At 46.0% G+C, this 13,928-nt stretch overlaps 1 protein-coding gene across 1 annotated transcript in view; it reads left to right on the top strand.

Moving 5' to 3' along the window:
- The window catches only part of LOC123353390 (syntaxin-2-like), a 48,499-nt gene that overhangs the window by 11,420 nt on the left and 23,151 nt on the right, over positions 1-13,928 (top strand). The gene's annotated exons all lie outside the window — the stretch shown is intronic.

Here is a 13,928-nt window from a genome sequence, read left to right as displayed (position 1 = left end):
CAAAAAATCCCATTGACTTCAATGAGCCAGAATTTCACTCACTATAGTATTGCCAGATTATCACCCAGAAAGATTGTTGACCTGTGCTGTTGAATGTTCTTATGCCTCTCCTGCTTCTTAGAATTGTAGCCTGTATTGTACAGCTATACCGAAAGAAGGACAGGAGACACTTGGTATGGTTTTAATCAGGCCACAACTTTATTATTAGATGTAGGGAACAACCGGGCAGATAAGTGTACGTGCAGGAAACTTCATGTTCATTCAATAGCTACCTGGCGGGCTTGTGCCAGCCCTGCTTTTTTTTCCATCCAGGTCCACCAGCCAACCCAATCCTGCGACTTTACTATTCCCCCCACTCTCAAATGAGGATTAAGGTGGCCTATAAGAAAGTGGGGTTGGCTCCTTGCCATACCAGTCATAGGCGCCCCGATTTCTCCCCCCCTCCCCCAATTCCATTCCTTTAACCAACACCTCCCTTTTAAGTCCTTTACCAAGCCATTTATCCAGTCACTGTATACCTTCCCCCTGTAGTACTAGCCCTGGACATCCACCCCCACTTACATGATGAGTTGTGACATAATAGCCTAACACCCTTCCTTCTTCACCATAACAAAGCCCTTCCTGAACCTGCTGTGGGGAAGGTGGGGAAAACCCCCACTCCACCTAGGCCAATCTGGTGGTGAGGGAAAAATTCCTTCCCAGCCCCCCTAGAAAGAAGTGGCTAGTGTGATGCCCACAGGAGGTCCTTCCGAACCTGGTATTTTGCCACCTCAGTGGGAGGAAGGGTGAGTTGTGCTCCGCCTGGTCTGGGGAAAAGAGGCTTCCTCTGCCAGGCTTGCCCCTTTTGAATTCCCCAGCCTTTCTAGTCCCTGAGTGTGTCAGTTTTGCAAAGCTGACTCACTCCCCCTTTTGCAGTAGCTTCTAAGCCTTGTTCCCCTTCCCTCCCTGGCCCATAAAGCACTATTCCCTCTCCCCCAGCAAGCCAGACACTCCCCACTGAAAGAAGGTGGTCATTTGTGTAAAACAGAAGATACTGGATATCCTGTTTGGGGGGGGGGGTGGAAGGGGCTAAAACTTGGTTTGTCTTCTCTTGAACTTTTTCCACTATTTAACAATTAGTGTAATTCATAAAACCATCCATGAATATCTCTGGAGGAAGTGAAATATCACTATTTTGGTAACACCATTTCACTACTAACTTTCCCTTCCTCACTAGTTAGGTACATCTCTTATAATCTAAGGCAGGGATTTTCAAAGAAGCCTAAGGGAATCAGATTACTGAAAGTCAGTGGGTTGTGGACATCCCCTTAAGCTTCTTTAAAAATCCCAGCATTAAATGATTCACCCACACAGAGTGTGGCTATGTTGGTAGGGATGCTGCCCAAGTCATTGTATATTTGATCTAAAAGAGCATGAATTGGATAAAACAAGCTTCACTGTGTTGTATCCAAACTTATAAATTGAAATGACAGGTTCATGGGAAGTGTAAATCACATCTGAGGTTTTGTTTTGTTCTGGTTTGTTCAACTTTGTTTATCATTGCCTGGCTACAATATCGGTTGCTGTAAGTGCTTTATACAGAATGATTAAACTTGTGGGGGATCACTTCTTTCTGTTACCTTCACCTAAGTTAATGGAGGAGCAAAGTTTTCCACATTAGAAAGTTGTGAAATATGTTTCTAGCTGCTTTTTTCTCTGCATTCTTAACCAGAATCATGTCAAGTTATAACAAAAATCAACAACTTATTCTTCAAAGAAATTACTGAATAAACTTTTTGAGCAGGAATTAACACACACTCTGATATTTTTGGACATCATCTTAATACAGAGGTTCTTGTGGACTTCCTGCCCATCCATTCATGATTTTATAGACCATCACCTCTCTAGTTTTTGATTGTTACATTCCCTATGGCAATTGCTTATATGAAAAAGTAATATTAGGAAATTATTTAATGCATTGGTAGCAGTCTGGCTGTATTTGCCTGACCACCCCACCATTTAGCAGGAAATTAAGTCACTGGCTTTCTGGAGCACATGTATGGTGTAGCTGAACAGTCCTTACAGAGAGGAGCTTAGGAGAGGAGAAGCCAAGCCTTGAAGCATAGCTTGGGCAGGATTTTGTGGAGGTCCTTTTGTGACTAAAGCCAAATCCAGTAATGGGGTCAGGAAGTTTTGATGCACCACAACTTGTTTGGACTCTGGAGTAAGGCGGAAGAAGCCAGCACCATATGACTGGCCAGCTATTAGCAAACCACCAAAGTTTGACAAACCAGTCTGTAAATTTCTGTATCCAGGATTAGATCTTTGTGCTATGTGAAATTCCTGTTACATTCAATCTGGTAATATATAGATCTAAAAACCAAGAGTCTCTTTTGTCTGTTAAGTGCTATTTAGAACTTGAATTTCACTCTCGTTCATGATCTGTTCTTATTACCACTAAGAGCATTTATTACACTTCAACCTGCCTCTGCCACTGAATGATCATAAATGACTACCTCATCCTGCACTGAACCTGTAAAACATCTCCAGATACTATACAGAAATTGAGAATGATTGTCATTTGGTTTTGCTGCAGTATCCTAAATCATTGAAATCTTTTTCTTGTGAGTTTAACAGGCTGCCACCAATGCATTACTTCATTGTAACTTGTTGCTCTCCACTCAGTGTTTCATACTTGTATTCTTTTAAGTAAAATATTTGTTTATTAGTGATGAATGAAGAAATAATTCAAGGATGAACCAGCCAACAAATGACAATCATTTGTGGCCAAAATGTAATATGACTGGTGTAGTAATAGAAATGAAAACAATTGATGGTCTTTAAACTAAATAAATATCCCTTATGTTTCTCCCTGGCTTTTATTTGTATGTTAACTTTTAACATTTAAGATCTCTGGGAAACTTTGTACTTGTATAACCAGAAGAGATAAATATACTCAAATGATGCCAAATTAAAACTAGGCCTTGCTTGAGCACTAGCTAAGCAAGGTCTTCTGGGGGTCCTGTGTCCCGTGCAAGTTCTGCATTTCACAGGATGGTCCTGTATCCCTCTCAGGAATGGTATTCAGTGGGGGAAAGAAAAGATGAACTTCTCAACCCAGTCTTCCTTGCACCAGTGAAACCAGAGAGTGAGGAAACAATTTACTACTAGAAATCCTACCCCAAACCTCTTCTGGCAGTGGTACTGCTAAAGAGGGAAACTCAGGCCTTTGTTTTTGGGGGTGTTTTTCCTTGCCAATCTCCTTCCATTAGCTTGGGGTCCTCCTTGTTATGATGCCAACACTGATTAGGAGGTGTTGCAAAGAGCAGTGGGTCTAGAGGAACAAAACAGAGACTTGTATGTAGAATTAGAAATATATGCAGGAAGCAATATAAATAAACACAAGTTAATACATCTGAGTGGAAGGTCTGCAACCCAACTGTTCAGTGGGAGGAGCTATGTGGAAAGCAGTAAAACCAAAGAGATCTAAAGTGAATCTAGGACAGCAAATCTGATAAGCTCTCTACCATATTAAGGGAAAGAGGGAAGATCTCATGAGGCAGTGGAGAATTAAAACTCTTTGTTGCTGCTCCTTTTGTCGTTGTAGTAACAGAGTCCTTTTGTAACTGAGTTGCTGCTTTCCATTGGCTTCTCCTGCCAAGGTAATGGCACTTGATTAATTTTTTTGGCAGTTTGGCAATATCACGAATTATGGCTACTTTTATTTAAAGTTGTTTAAATTATTGTTTCTGACTAAAGTTAAGTCTTGTGTGCACTAAAGACTTAAATGAAGCCCTTGGGTTTAAGATTTGGGGCACCCTATCCCAGGTTGGTGGGGCTTGGGCAGCTCAGGGTTGGGTCCCTGCTCCTGGGGTCATGTAGTAATTTTTGTTCTCAGAAGGGGTTGCAGTGCAATGAAGTTTGAGTACCCGTGTGCTAATGTGAACTGAATCCTGTAATAAAATAATTTTAAACTCATCTTTGTAATATGGTTTCATTACTTACATAAAGAAAAATTTAGATTCTTAGTTTGAAAATAGTTTCCCTAGATACTCACGTGAATTAATATCTTCAGTATAATATAGGAGTTTTACAAACATGAATGTTAAATAGTTTCATATTATATTAAAGTAATTTTTCCTATTGTGCTTACCAAAAACATGAAAAATGAATTTCATGATTTTATTTTTTCATTATATTTAACCTCCTATTGTGTGTCTGCAAAAAAATATTTGATTCTTACAATACTACTTACCATCAGAAACAGCTTGAGGAATAGCAGTTTGATTGCACAAGGACAAATTTCTATAGAAAACTTTCTTTTATAAATCTCACGTTTCTTAGCTCCCAGTCTCCGCCTTATAGAGACACCATGATAGGGGAATGCATTATTATGAAAAATAGCTTTCTTAAAAATGGCATTGTTTTGACCGCGCAACAATCTAGAATCATTACCTTCAGGAGATGAGTTTTTTCCCTTGTTTTCTGTCCTGTTACCTCAGCTGCAGATGTTCTCATGCTACAGAATCTCTCATACATGTGCTTAATGGCTGTGAGACCCCCCACTGGCATGAGGTTTGGATGCTAATTGTTATTAAAAACCTGTTACTTGTTGTGGAGTGGAATTCTGAGTACAAGGTTGTGAGTCATCAACTCCTGAATCCTTATCCTGTATTTAGCACTTTCTTCCTAAGATTGTAATATAACTTCATTACTACCACTTCCCCATAAACACAGTGAATACTTGGGTTTGAGAGAGTCAACTAGTTAATGTTTAGTTAACAAATTTTAAGTTGTTTTTGTGTTGTATGTAATTATTATTCATGGTGAATTCTCAGGCTTCTAGGTGTAGCAAAATATGTACTGTTACTCAGTGATGAGCTGCCAAAATCTTAACAACGGGTTCCCTATAAAAAGTTCTGATTTAAGGGATGTGCGACAGCATGTATTTTTTGTACCAATAGGGTTACCATACGTCCATATTTTCCCAGGAGGTGATTAAGAACCGAAAAGCCTGACATGTCCAGGAAAATACAGATGTATTTTAACCCTACCTAAAGTTCTTTTTAAAAAAGATGGGGCTGAACTAGAAATGAGCTCCGTTTCACATGTGTGGGTGGTGATCAGGGACAGTCTCAATTTTTGGGTCTTTTTCTTATATAGGCTCCTATTACCCCTCATCCCCTGTCCCGATTTTTCACACTTGCTGTCTGGTCACCCTAGGGTGTGCACATGTGTGGGTCCCAGCTGCTCCATGCCCTCCCCTCATTGAAGCAGGTGTGCAGGGTTACTGCCCTGGGAACTACAGGGCACCAGTGGACATGGGGCTGGCTGCAGGCAGGGGCATGGGGCAGGGCTAGCTGGAGGCAGGGAGTGTGACACAGGCTGGCTGCAACAGGAGCTGGCTGTGGGCAGGTGATGCAGACAGGGGCTAGCAGGGGGCGGCTGCAGGCAGGGGGTGCAGACAGGGGGCTGGGTGACAGGGGCTGGCTGGGGGTGGCTGTGGCAGGGGGAGCGGGGGAGGGGTGCAGACTGGGGGCTGGGGGAGGGTGACAGGGGCTGGCTGGGGGTGGCTGGGGCAGAGGGAGCGGGGGAGGGGGGCAGGCAGGGGGCTGGGGAGGGGGGCAGGGGCTGGCTGGGGGTGGCTGGGACAGGGGGAGCGGGGGAGGGGGGCAGGCAGGGGCCGGGGGGAGGGTGACAGGGGCTGGCTGGGGGTGGCTGGGACAGGGGGAGCGGGGGAGGGGTGCAGACGGGGGGCGGGGGGAGAGTGACAGGGGCTGGCTGGGGCGGGAGGAGCGGGGGAGGGGTGCAGATGGGGGGCTGGGGGAGAGTGACAGGGGCTGGCTGGGGCAGGGGGAGCGGGGGAGGGGTGCAGACACTCCCCCGGGGGGAGGGGCTGGGAGCAGCCCGAGCAGCAGGACGCAGCCGGAGACCCATCAGGCAGCAGCTGGAGCCACAGGGTCAGAGGGCCAAGGAGAAGCAGCAGCAACAGGGCCAGGAGGCAGCCCGCATGGCTCCCGCAGCACAGCGCCCCCTGGCGGCCAGGAGGAGGAGGAATTACAGGCTTCCCAGCCAGAGCCCATCAAAGCTTCCCTCGCAGGGAAGCCGGTTAACAAGGGGTTCTAAAACCGCTTCTAAAATTTAACAACCGGTTCCTGTGAACCGGTCCGAACTGGCTCAAGCTCACCCCTGTACATTTGGTTAAACCTAGACAACTGCTCAGAGTTATACAACATACCAACATTGTTATAAACTGGACTTTCAAGAAGATACAGTTTCTGCTGTTCTCCCCTTGCTTTTTTGACTTGGAGCTGGAGTCTAGCCGTCTCCTGTTGCATCTGTCGAGTTTTCTCCTCAGCAGCCAGCAGCTCCAGACACCCCCTACGAGCTTTCTCTTCTCTCTTAGCAGCTTCTTTCTTTCTTTTATCAGCCTCTTTCTCCAGCTGGGCTAAGGCTTGCTCCTCTTCCATTCAAGTTTTTGCCAGTTTTTGCTTATGTTCAAACTGCAGGCTGTCTGCAGGATGGAATGGGTCACAGGGACAGAGCGCCCCTCTCAGCCTACAGAGGGGTCTCTCCAAGGCTGGTCTGGTCTGAGACATTGTGGTGAGGGGAAGCTCGTGCTGCCACGGCGTGTGTGAGTAGCAGCCTCTACCCTTGCAGCAGGGCCTTCAACAGCGCAGCCCTCCCACACTTATGCCATTAACTAGTAGTAGGCTCTTATCCTCTAGTGGTCCAATCACGATGCCTTCCCTGTGAGCAGGTAATGCTGTCTCTGGCCCCACATTCGTTTGGATACTTCAGTATAGAAGATCTGTCTCCTCTAGGGGGAATGTCACATACTCTTGAGATTGGGGTGCAAATTTTTCAACACCCCCCCCCACTCCCCATGCAGAGTATTCAGCCTGGCATCATGGGCAGCCATATTGGTCCCTCTATTTGCTTTAATCCCCGCTAGCACTGGATTAAAGTAATGGAATGGGTGTGACGGGTTTGGTCACAGAAACCCCCTTGGGACTGTCACCTGATGTGCTGAGACTATCTCTGAGCCCATTTTCTCTGTAAGGTTGGGCCTCCAGGACACTGCATTGTTCAGCCAGACATGCCAGTCTGCTCCAGCACAGGGCCAGGGTCTGATCCACATGCCACAAAGATGCAGACTTAACTGAAAACAGTTTAAGAAGAGCCCCTGTCTCCAGCACCCAGACATCCAGCTCCCAATGGGATCCAAAAGCGAGATGAATCCATTTTACTCTGTATAAAGCTTATACAGGTTAAATTCATAAATTGTCCACCTTTATAACTCTGATAGAGAGATATGCACAGCTGTTTGCTCCCCCAGGTATGAATTAATAAGCAAAAGTGATTTTCTTAAGTATAAAAGGTAGGATTTAAGTGGTTCCAAGTAATAATTGACAGAACAAAGTAAGTTACCAAGCAAAATAAAACAAAACCCGCAAGTCTAAGCCTAAGACAATAAGAAACTGAGTACAGATAAAATCTCACCCTCAGAGATGTTCCAATAAGCTTCTTTCACAGACTGGACTCCTTCCTTGTCTGGGCTAATCCTTTCCCCTGGTACAGTTCTTGTTAGCTCCAGCTCAGGTGGTAACTAGGCGATTTCTCATGACTGGAAACTCCTTTGTTCTGTTCCACTCCCTTAGATAGCTTTGGCACCTGGCAGGAATCTTTTGTCTCTCTGGGACCCCACCCCTCCTTCCAAATGGAAAAGCCCCAGGGTTAAGATGGATGCCAGTACCAGGTGACATGGTCGCATGTCCTGTGAGACCCCCCAAGCCTTCATTCTGCCTGGCCTGACTCACAGGAAGGCTTGCAAGTAAACAGGGCCATTTACAACCAATTGTCCTAAGTGATGGGAGCCATCAAGATTCCAAACCACCATTAATGGCCCACACTTTGCATAATTACAATAGGACCTCAGAGTTATATTTCATATTTCTAGTTTCAGGTACAAGAATGATACATTTATACATTTAATCATATGGGTGCAACATCACAATGGGCCCAATATTCCGTTGCTTTAGGGCTCTTTACGTTGCTCTGGCAGCATCAAGGGATTTTGAAGGAGCCTTAATCTCCTCCCCGACCCTCGCCCAGGATATAACCAGCATAAAGAGGCTGGAGAAGAGCTGGCACAACAGCTCCTGGGGCAGGGGCTGGAGCCCTGCTGGGCTCTGGCTGTTCTAAGCTTTCCAGGACCCCACCAGGGCCTGAGCATAAGTTAAATGAACCCCAAGGCTGCTGTAGGTTACACTGAAGGTGGGGCCCAGCTTACTGGGGGTGTATCTCCTCTGGGACGGGGAGTCAGCGGGTTAAGAGCTCATCTCTCTCTTCTCATTCAGGAAGTGGAATGAAGGGGAGCCCAATAACCTGTTCACGAGCAAAAATGGTGATGAGAACTGCGCCCACCTGTTGGACAACGGCCTGTGGAATGATGGACCCTGTAGTTTTGCTTACAGGTGGATCTGTGAAAGGGCCGCAACTGTGTAAGCAGCCCCCTCTCCCCCCGGCTCTGAACACAGGCTGAAATTCATCCCTCCACCAGGAGGCCTGGGCACAGCTCATGGCCTGTGCATCAGCCCGTTGTGCTCTTGTGCTGACCCGTTGCCCAGGGCTGAATCTCACACACATCCTAGTTCTGCCTGAGGTATCCTGGCTCCTCTCCCCATTTGCTGCTCCCAGTGAAAACACCTTCCCCCCACATTTCCCGGTGCCTGGGTCGGGCCCCCTCTGACGTTCCCCTGGTGTTATCTGGACTGGTGATCTGGTAGGTCACTCCAATCCTTGACTCTGGGAGCCAGCCTTACCTTGCTCTGCTGTGAGAACCCCCACTCCTGGGCTGTTCACGCACTGCCTCTGGCATGTAAGCTGCTTGGATTTCGCAACTGAATGACACTAGCCAATATCTCCAGTCCCAGACACAGCCCTAGGATCCTCCCTCTTGCAGCGTCCAGTTATGCCCGCTGAATGCTGCAAGCTTATACGAGTGTGTCAATTTAATAAAGAAATTGATATGTACCAGGCTTGTTATCCCAAGGGGAGTCTCTGACAGGCTTCAAACCAAACGCACTGCTTCAGGTAGAATAAACGAACAAATTTATTAACTACACCGATAGATTTTTAACTGATTATAAGTCAAAGCAGAACAAGTCAGATTTGGTCAACTGAAACAAAAGCAAAACACATTCTAAGCTGATCGTAACACTTCCGGTGCCCTTACAAACTCAGATGCTTCTCACCACAGGCTGGCTGGTTGCCCTTCGGCCAGGCTCTCCCCTTCGATCAGCGCTTCGGTCACTTGGTGGCAATGTCTGTAGGTGGAGGTGGAAGAGAGGGGAAGAGCATGACAAAGTATCTCCCTTGTATCATGTTCTTTCTTTCCTCTTGGCTTTGCCTCCCTCCCACCCACCCACCCCCCGAGTCAGGTGAGCATTACCTCATCGCAGTCCCAAACTGACCAAAGGAAGGGGGGTGACCCACTCAAGAGTCCAACAGATTCTTTGAGGTTGCCTAGGCCAGTGTCCTTTGTTCCTGTGAGGCTGGGCTGGGCTGGGTTGAGCTGAATAAATTTGACCCTGGTGAAAGGTTGGGTTCCTGCTGGAGTGTTCAGCCAGGATCCAGTCCCTAACGACGGTATTGGACTGCCTGTAACAAGCTCGGTGCCTCCCGCTGCTGAGAAAGGGTCCCCGTTTCAGTGTCACCCAAATCCTGGTGTTTACGGTCCGTACGCAGACATGCCAGGCTGAGCTGCACACATCTGCAGCTCTGGCTAGCTTCTGGCAGCTTCGGACACACAGAACATGGTGAGCGCCATTCGAGGCTCCTAAACTAAAGCAGGGGTGGGCAAACTTTTTGGCCTGAGGGCCACATCAGGGAATAGAAATTGTATGGTGGGCCATGACTGCTCACAAAATTGGGGTTGGGGTGTGGGAGGGGGTGAGGGCTCTGGTTGGGGCTGCAGGCTCTCGGGTGGGGCTGGTGATGAAGAGTTTGGGGTGTAGGAGGATGCTCTGGGCTGGGACAGAGGGGTTCAGAGGATCAGGACTGGGGCAAGGGTGCAGGAAGGGGTGCAGGTTCTGGCTGAGGGTGAGGACTCTGGGGTCTTTCTAAAGCAAAGTCAGCGGCTCTATACACCTCAGAATTAAATTACCTTCATGCTTTCCTTGTGCCCTGATCAGTCAAGGTGGTTGTTTACCCAGCAACGCACTAGCAACAGGCAAAATAGAAGCACCAGAATCGCTTGGTCTCTGGGAGTTATTTATGACATTAACTGGATACAACATAGTTACAATGTCATCATCCCTAGCAGACACAAATTCAGGACCACTTCCTTCTTGGGCTTTAGTTGTATCCAGAATCTGGATCAACTGATACATTTTTAACCATCATAGGCTGACAGGCTTCTTTTGTCTGAAAAGTGCCAGAGAAACATACCCCTTTACCAGACACCACAGCTTGGGATATCATTTCTCTTGTCCCAGCACTCATGGCTGTTCACGGACAATTGCTTGGAGATTGGAGTAGCTCCCTTCATAGGCAAGTCATTACCCTTAACAGACACAGGCACATTTCCTTCACTATCACAGTTTCCCACTCTGGTAACAGGTAAGGTGTAGGGATACTCATGTTCCACTAACCTTACCTTCCCAAACTGCTGATTAGACAAAGCCATCAGCTCAGAAGGCAGCCTAGGCTCATGTAACTTAGTCTTTCCTTCCCTTAACAGATAAACTGCTGTTTTCCACAAATAGTGTCTTACTACACTGAGTTACTTTAAGCACATCACTTTTACCTGGGTCAGACTTACTTCCCCAAGCTTTACTAGCCAACAATTTATCACTCACCAAGAATGTCCCCTTCCTTCCTCAGTTAGGGCTTTTACCTGACCACCAATTTGAATTTGCTCTAGAGAAACATCTTCCTGAGCCTTATCTAATGCCAGGCTTCTCATAGACTTTAAGATCAGAAGGGACCATTATGATCATCTAGTCTGACCGCCTGCACAACGCAGGCCACACAGTCTCATCCATGCACTCCTGTAGCAAACCCTTAGCCTATGTCTGAGTTACTGAAGTCCTCAAATTATAGTTTGAAGACCTCAAGCTGCAGAGAATCCTCCAGCAAGTGACCTGGGCCCCATGCTGCAGAGGAAGGTGAAAAACCTCCAGGGCCTCTGCCAATCTGCCCTGGAGGAAAATTCCTTCCCGACCCCAAATATGGCGATCAGCTAAACCCTGAGCATGTGGGCAAGACTCACCAGCCAGCATCCGGGAAAGAATTCTCTGTAGTAACTCAGATCCCATCCCATCTAACATCCTATCACAGACCATTGGGCATATTTACCTGCTGATAATCAAAGATCAATTGCCAAATGAATTACCAAAATTAGGCTATCCCATCATACCATCCCCTCCATAAACTTATCAAGCTTAGTCTTAAAGCCAGATATGTCTTTTGCCCCCACTACTCCCCTTGGAAGGCTGTTCCAGAACTTCACTCCTCTAATGGTTAGAAACCTTCATCTAATTTCAAGTCTAAACTTCCTAGTGTCCAGTTTATATCCATTTGTTCTTGTGTCCACATTGGTACTAAGCTTAAATAATTCCTCTCCCTCCCTAATATTTATTCCTCTGATATATTTATAAAGGGCAATCATATCCCCCCTCAGCCTTCTTTTGGTTAAGCTAAACAAGCCAAGCTCTTTGAGTCTCCTTTCATAAGTCAGGTTTTCCATTCCCTGGATCATCCTAGTAGCCCATCTCTGTACTTGTTCCAGTTTGAATTCATCCATCTTTAACATGGGAGACCAGAACTGCACACAATATTCCAGATGAGGCCTCACCAGTGCCTTGTGTAATGGTACTAACACCTCCTTCTCTTGCTGGAAATACCTCGCCTGATGCATCCTAAAACCGCATTAGCTTTTTTTAACGGCCATATCACATTGGCGGCTCATAGTCATCCTATGATCAACCAATACTCCGAGGTCCTTCTCCTCCTCTGTTACTTCCAACTGATGTGCCCCCAATTTATAACTAAAATTCTTGTTGTTAGTCCCTAAATGCATAACCTTGCACTTTTCACTATTAAATTTCATCCTATTACTATTACTCCAGTTTACAAGGTCATCCAGATCTTCCTGTATGATAGCCCGGTCCTTCTCTGTGTTAGCAATACCTCTCAGCTTTGTGTCATCCGCAAACTTTATTAGCACATTCCCACTTTTTGTGCCAAGGTCAGTAATAAAGAGATTAAATAAGACTGGTCCCAAAACTGATCCCTGAGGAACTCCACTAGTAACCTCCTTCCAGCCTGACAGTTCACCCTTCAGTAGACCCGTTGTAGTCTCCCCTTTAACCAGTTCCTTATCCATCTTTCAATTTTCATATTGATCCCCATCTTTTCCAATTTAATTAATAATTCCCCATGTGGAACCATATCAAATGCCTTACTGAAATCAAAGTAAATTAGATCCACTTCTGAGATACCAGACAGACACTCCGAAATTTTTTCCACATATGCACTGCTTCTTTGCACAGACAAGCAGCCATCTTCCTCAGACAAACATTTGGAGAAACGCTCCATAGGCAAATCCTTGCCCCTAGTAGACACAGGTTCAGGATTATGTCTTTCCTTTGACTGGTTTATGTCATCAACTTGACTGAACAACGTTTTAATATCATCCCCAATCAAAAGATCCTTAGGCAATAACTTCCTTACATCAGCTATAACTTCATGTTTAACACCATTCCATTCAAGAATGATTCTGGCTAAAGACACACATACAGTAAACACATAGAGGATCACAATATTCACACTCTTATTTTGTAAGTAATCTTCCTCTTTGACCTGCTTTAACAAGAGTGATGTTAGAAGCTGTAATTTACCCTAAATAGCTTTTACCATTGACTTTTACAGTCTCTGCACAAGTTATGGGTTTACCTTCACCTGAGCTCACAGTAAAAGCATTTACATAAAAGTCGGAAATGTTGGGGTAAATTTGGATACACACAGAGAACTGCTTAGAATCAAACAAAATACCAACATTGTTACAAACTGGATAGATTTTATCCCCATCTTTGCTGTTGAGAGGAGCTGGCTGTCCAGGATGATACAGTTCCTGTTGTTCCTTTATTCTCATGAGTTGGAGCTTCAGTCTGTCCACTTTTGCCTTAGCTTCTAGTTCCTGCAATCGAATATCTGCCATTCTTTGTTCATGTTCAAAACACAGGTGTTGTATTTCAGAAGCTTCTCCTTCCATATCAGCTTTTTTTTTTTTGCTTTTGTTCAAGTTCTAGCTGCTGGTTTCTCACTGCAAGTAGTTTTGCCAGGTGGACCCAGCAGCAACAAGGGCCAGGTTCGGTATCTAGGAGTTCCTTTTCAACAATACAGCACAAAACCGGCTCGAGCCCCCACCCAGTGACCTGGGGCAATTACACACCACCCCCTGGGTGCCTCTAAGAGGCAATACTTCCCCTCTCACAAGCACAGAGTCTGAGGGTAACAAAAAGCTTTTAATAAAAGAAGGGAATTAACTCAGCATTAATTTGGGAAAACACCACAACTAGGGTTCATAAACACAAGCCATGAGCAAAAAACCCACCCTCAAGTAAGTTGGGCAGTGGCCTTTTCCCCTCAGGGTCTTAAGTCCAGCAACCCAAAAGTCCCTTTAATGTGCCCATCCCTTCTCCATACCCCATTCATAGTTGCTGTCCTTGGCCAATGTAGCCCCACAGTTCAGAGGTTCATCTGCAGAGTTAACCTCCCACCCTGTGTGGAAGGCAGGGGTGGGTAAGGAGGCACCTGAAATGCCACACTTCTCCAGCACTTGCTCATTGCCCCAATGATTGATTGCCATGTATCGGCAGGGCTCTGCCCTGACCCTCTCCACCACCAATTATCCTGGCCTCTTGCCACACCTCTCCGCCAGC

The sequence above is a fragment of the Mauremys mutica genome, chromosome 20 (assembly GCF_020497125.1).
Source record: "Mauremys mutica isolate MM-2020 ecotype Southern chromosome 20, ASM2049712v1, whole genome shotgun sequence".
Lineage (NCBI taxonomy): Eukaryota > Metazoa > Chordata > Testudines > Geoemydidae > Mauremys > Mauremys mutica.
Note: the sequence above shows the minus strand (reverse complement) of the source record. Positions and strands in the feature narration are given on the sequence as shown.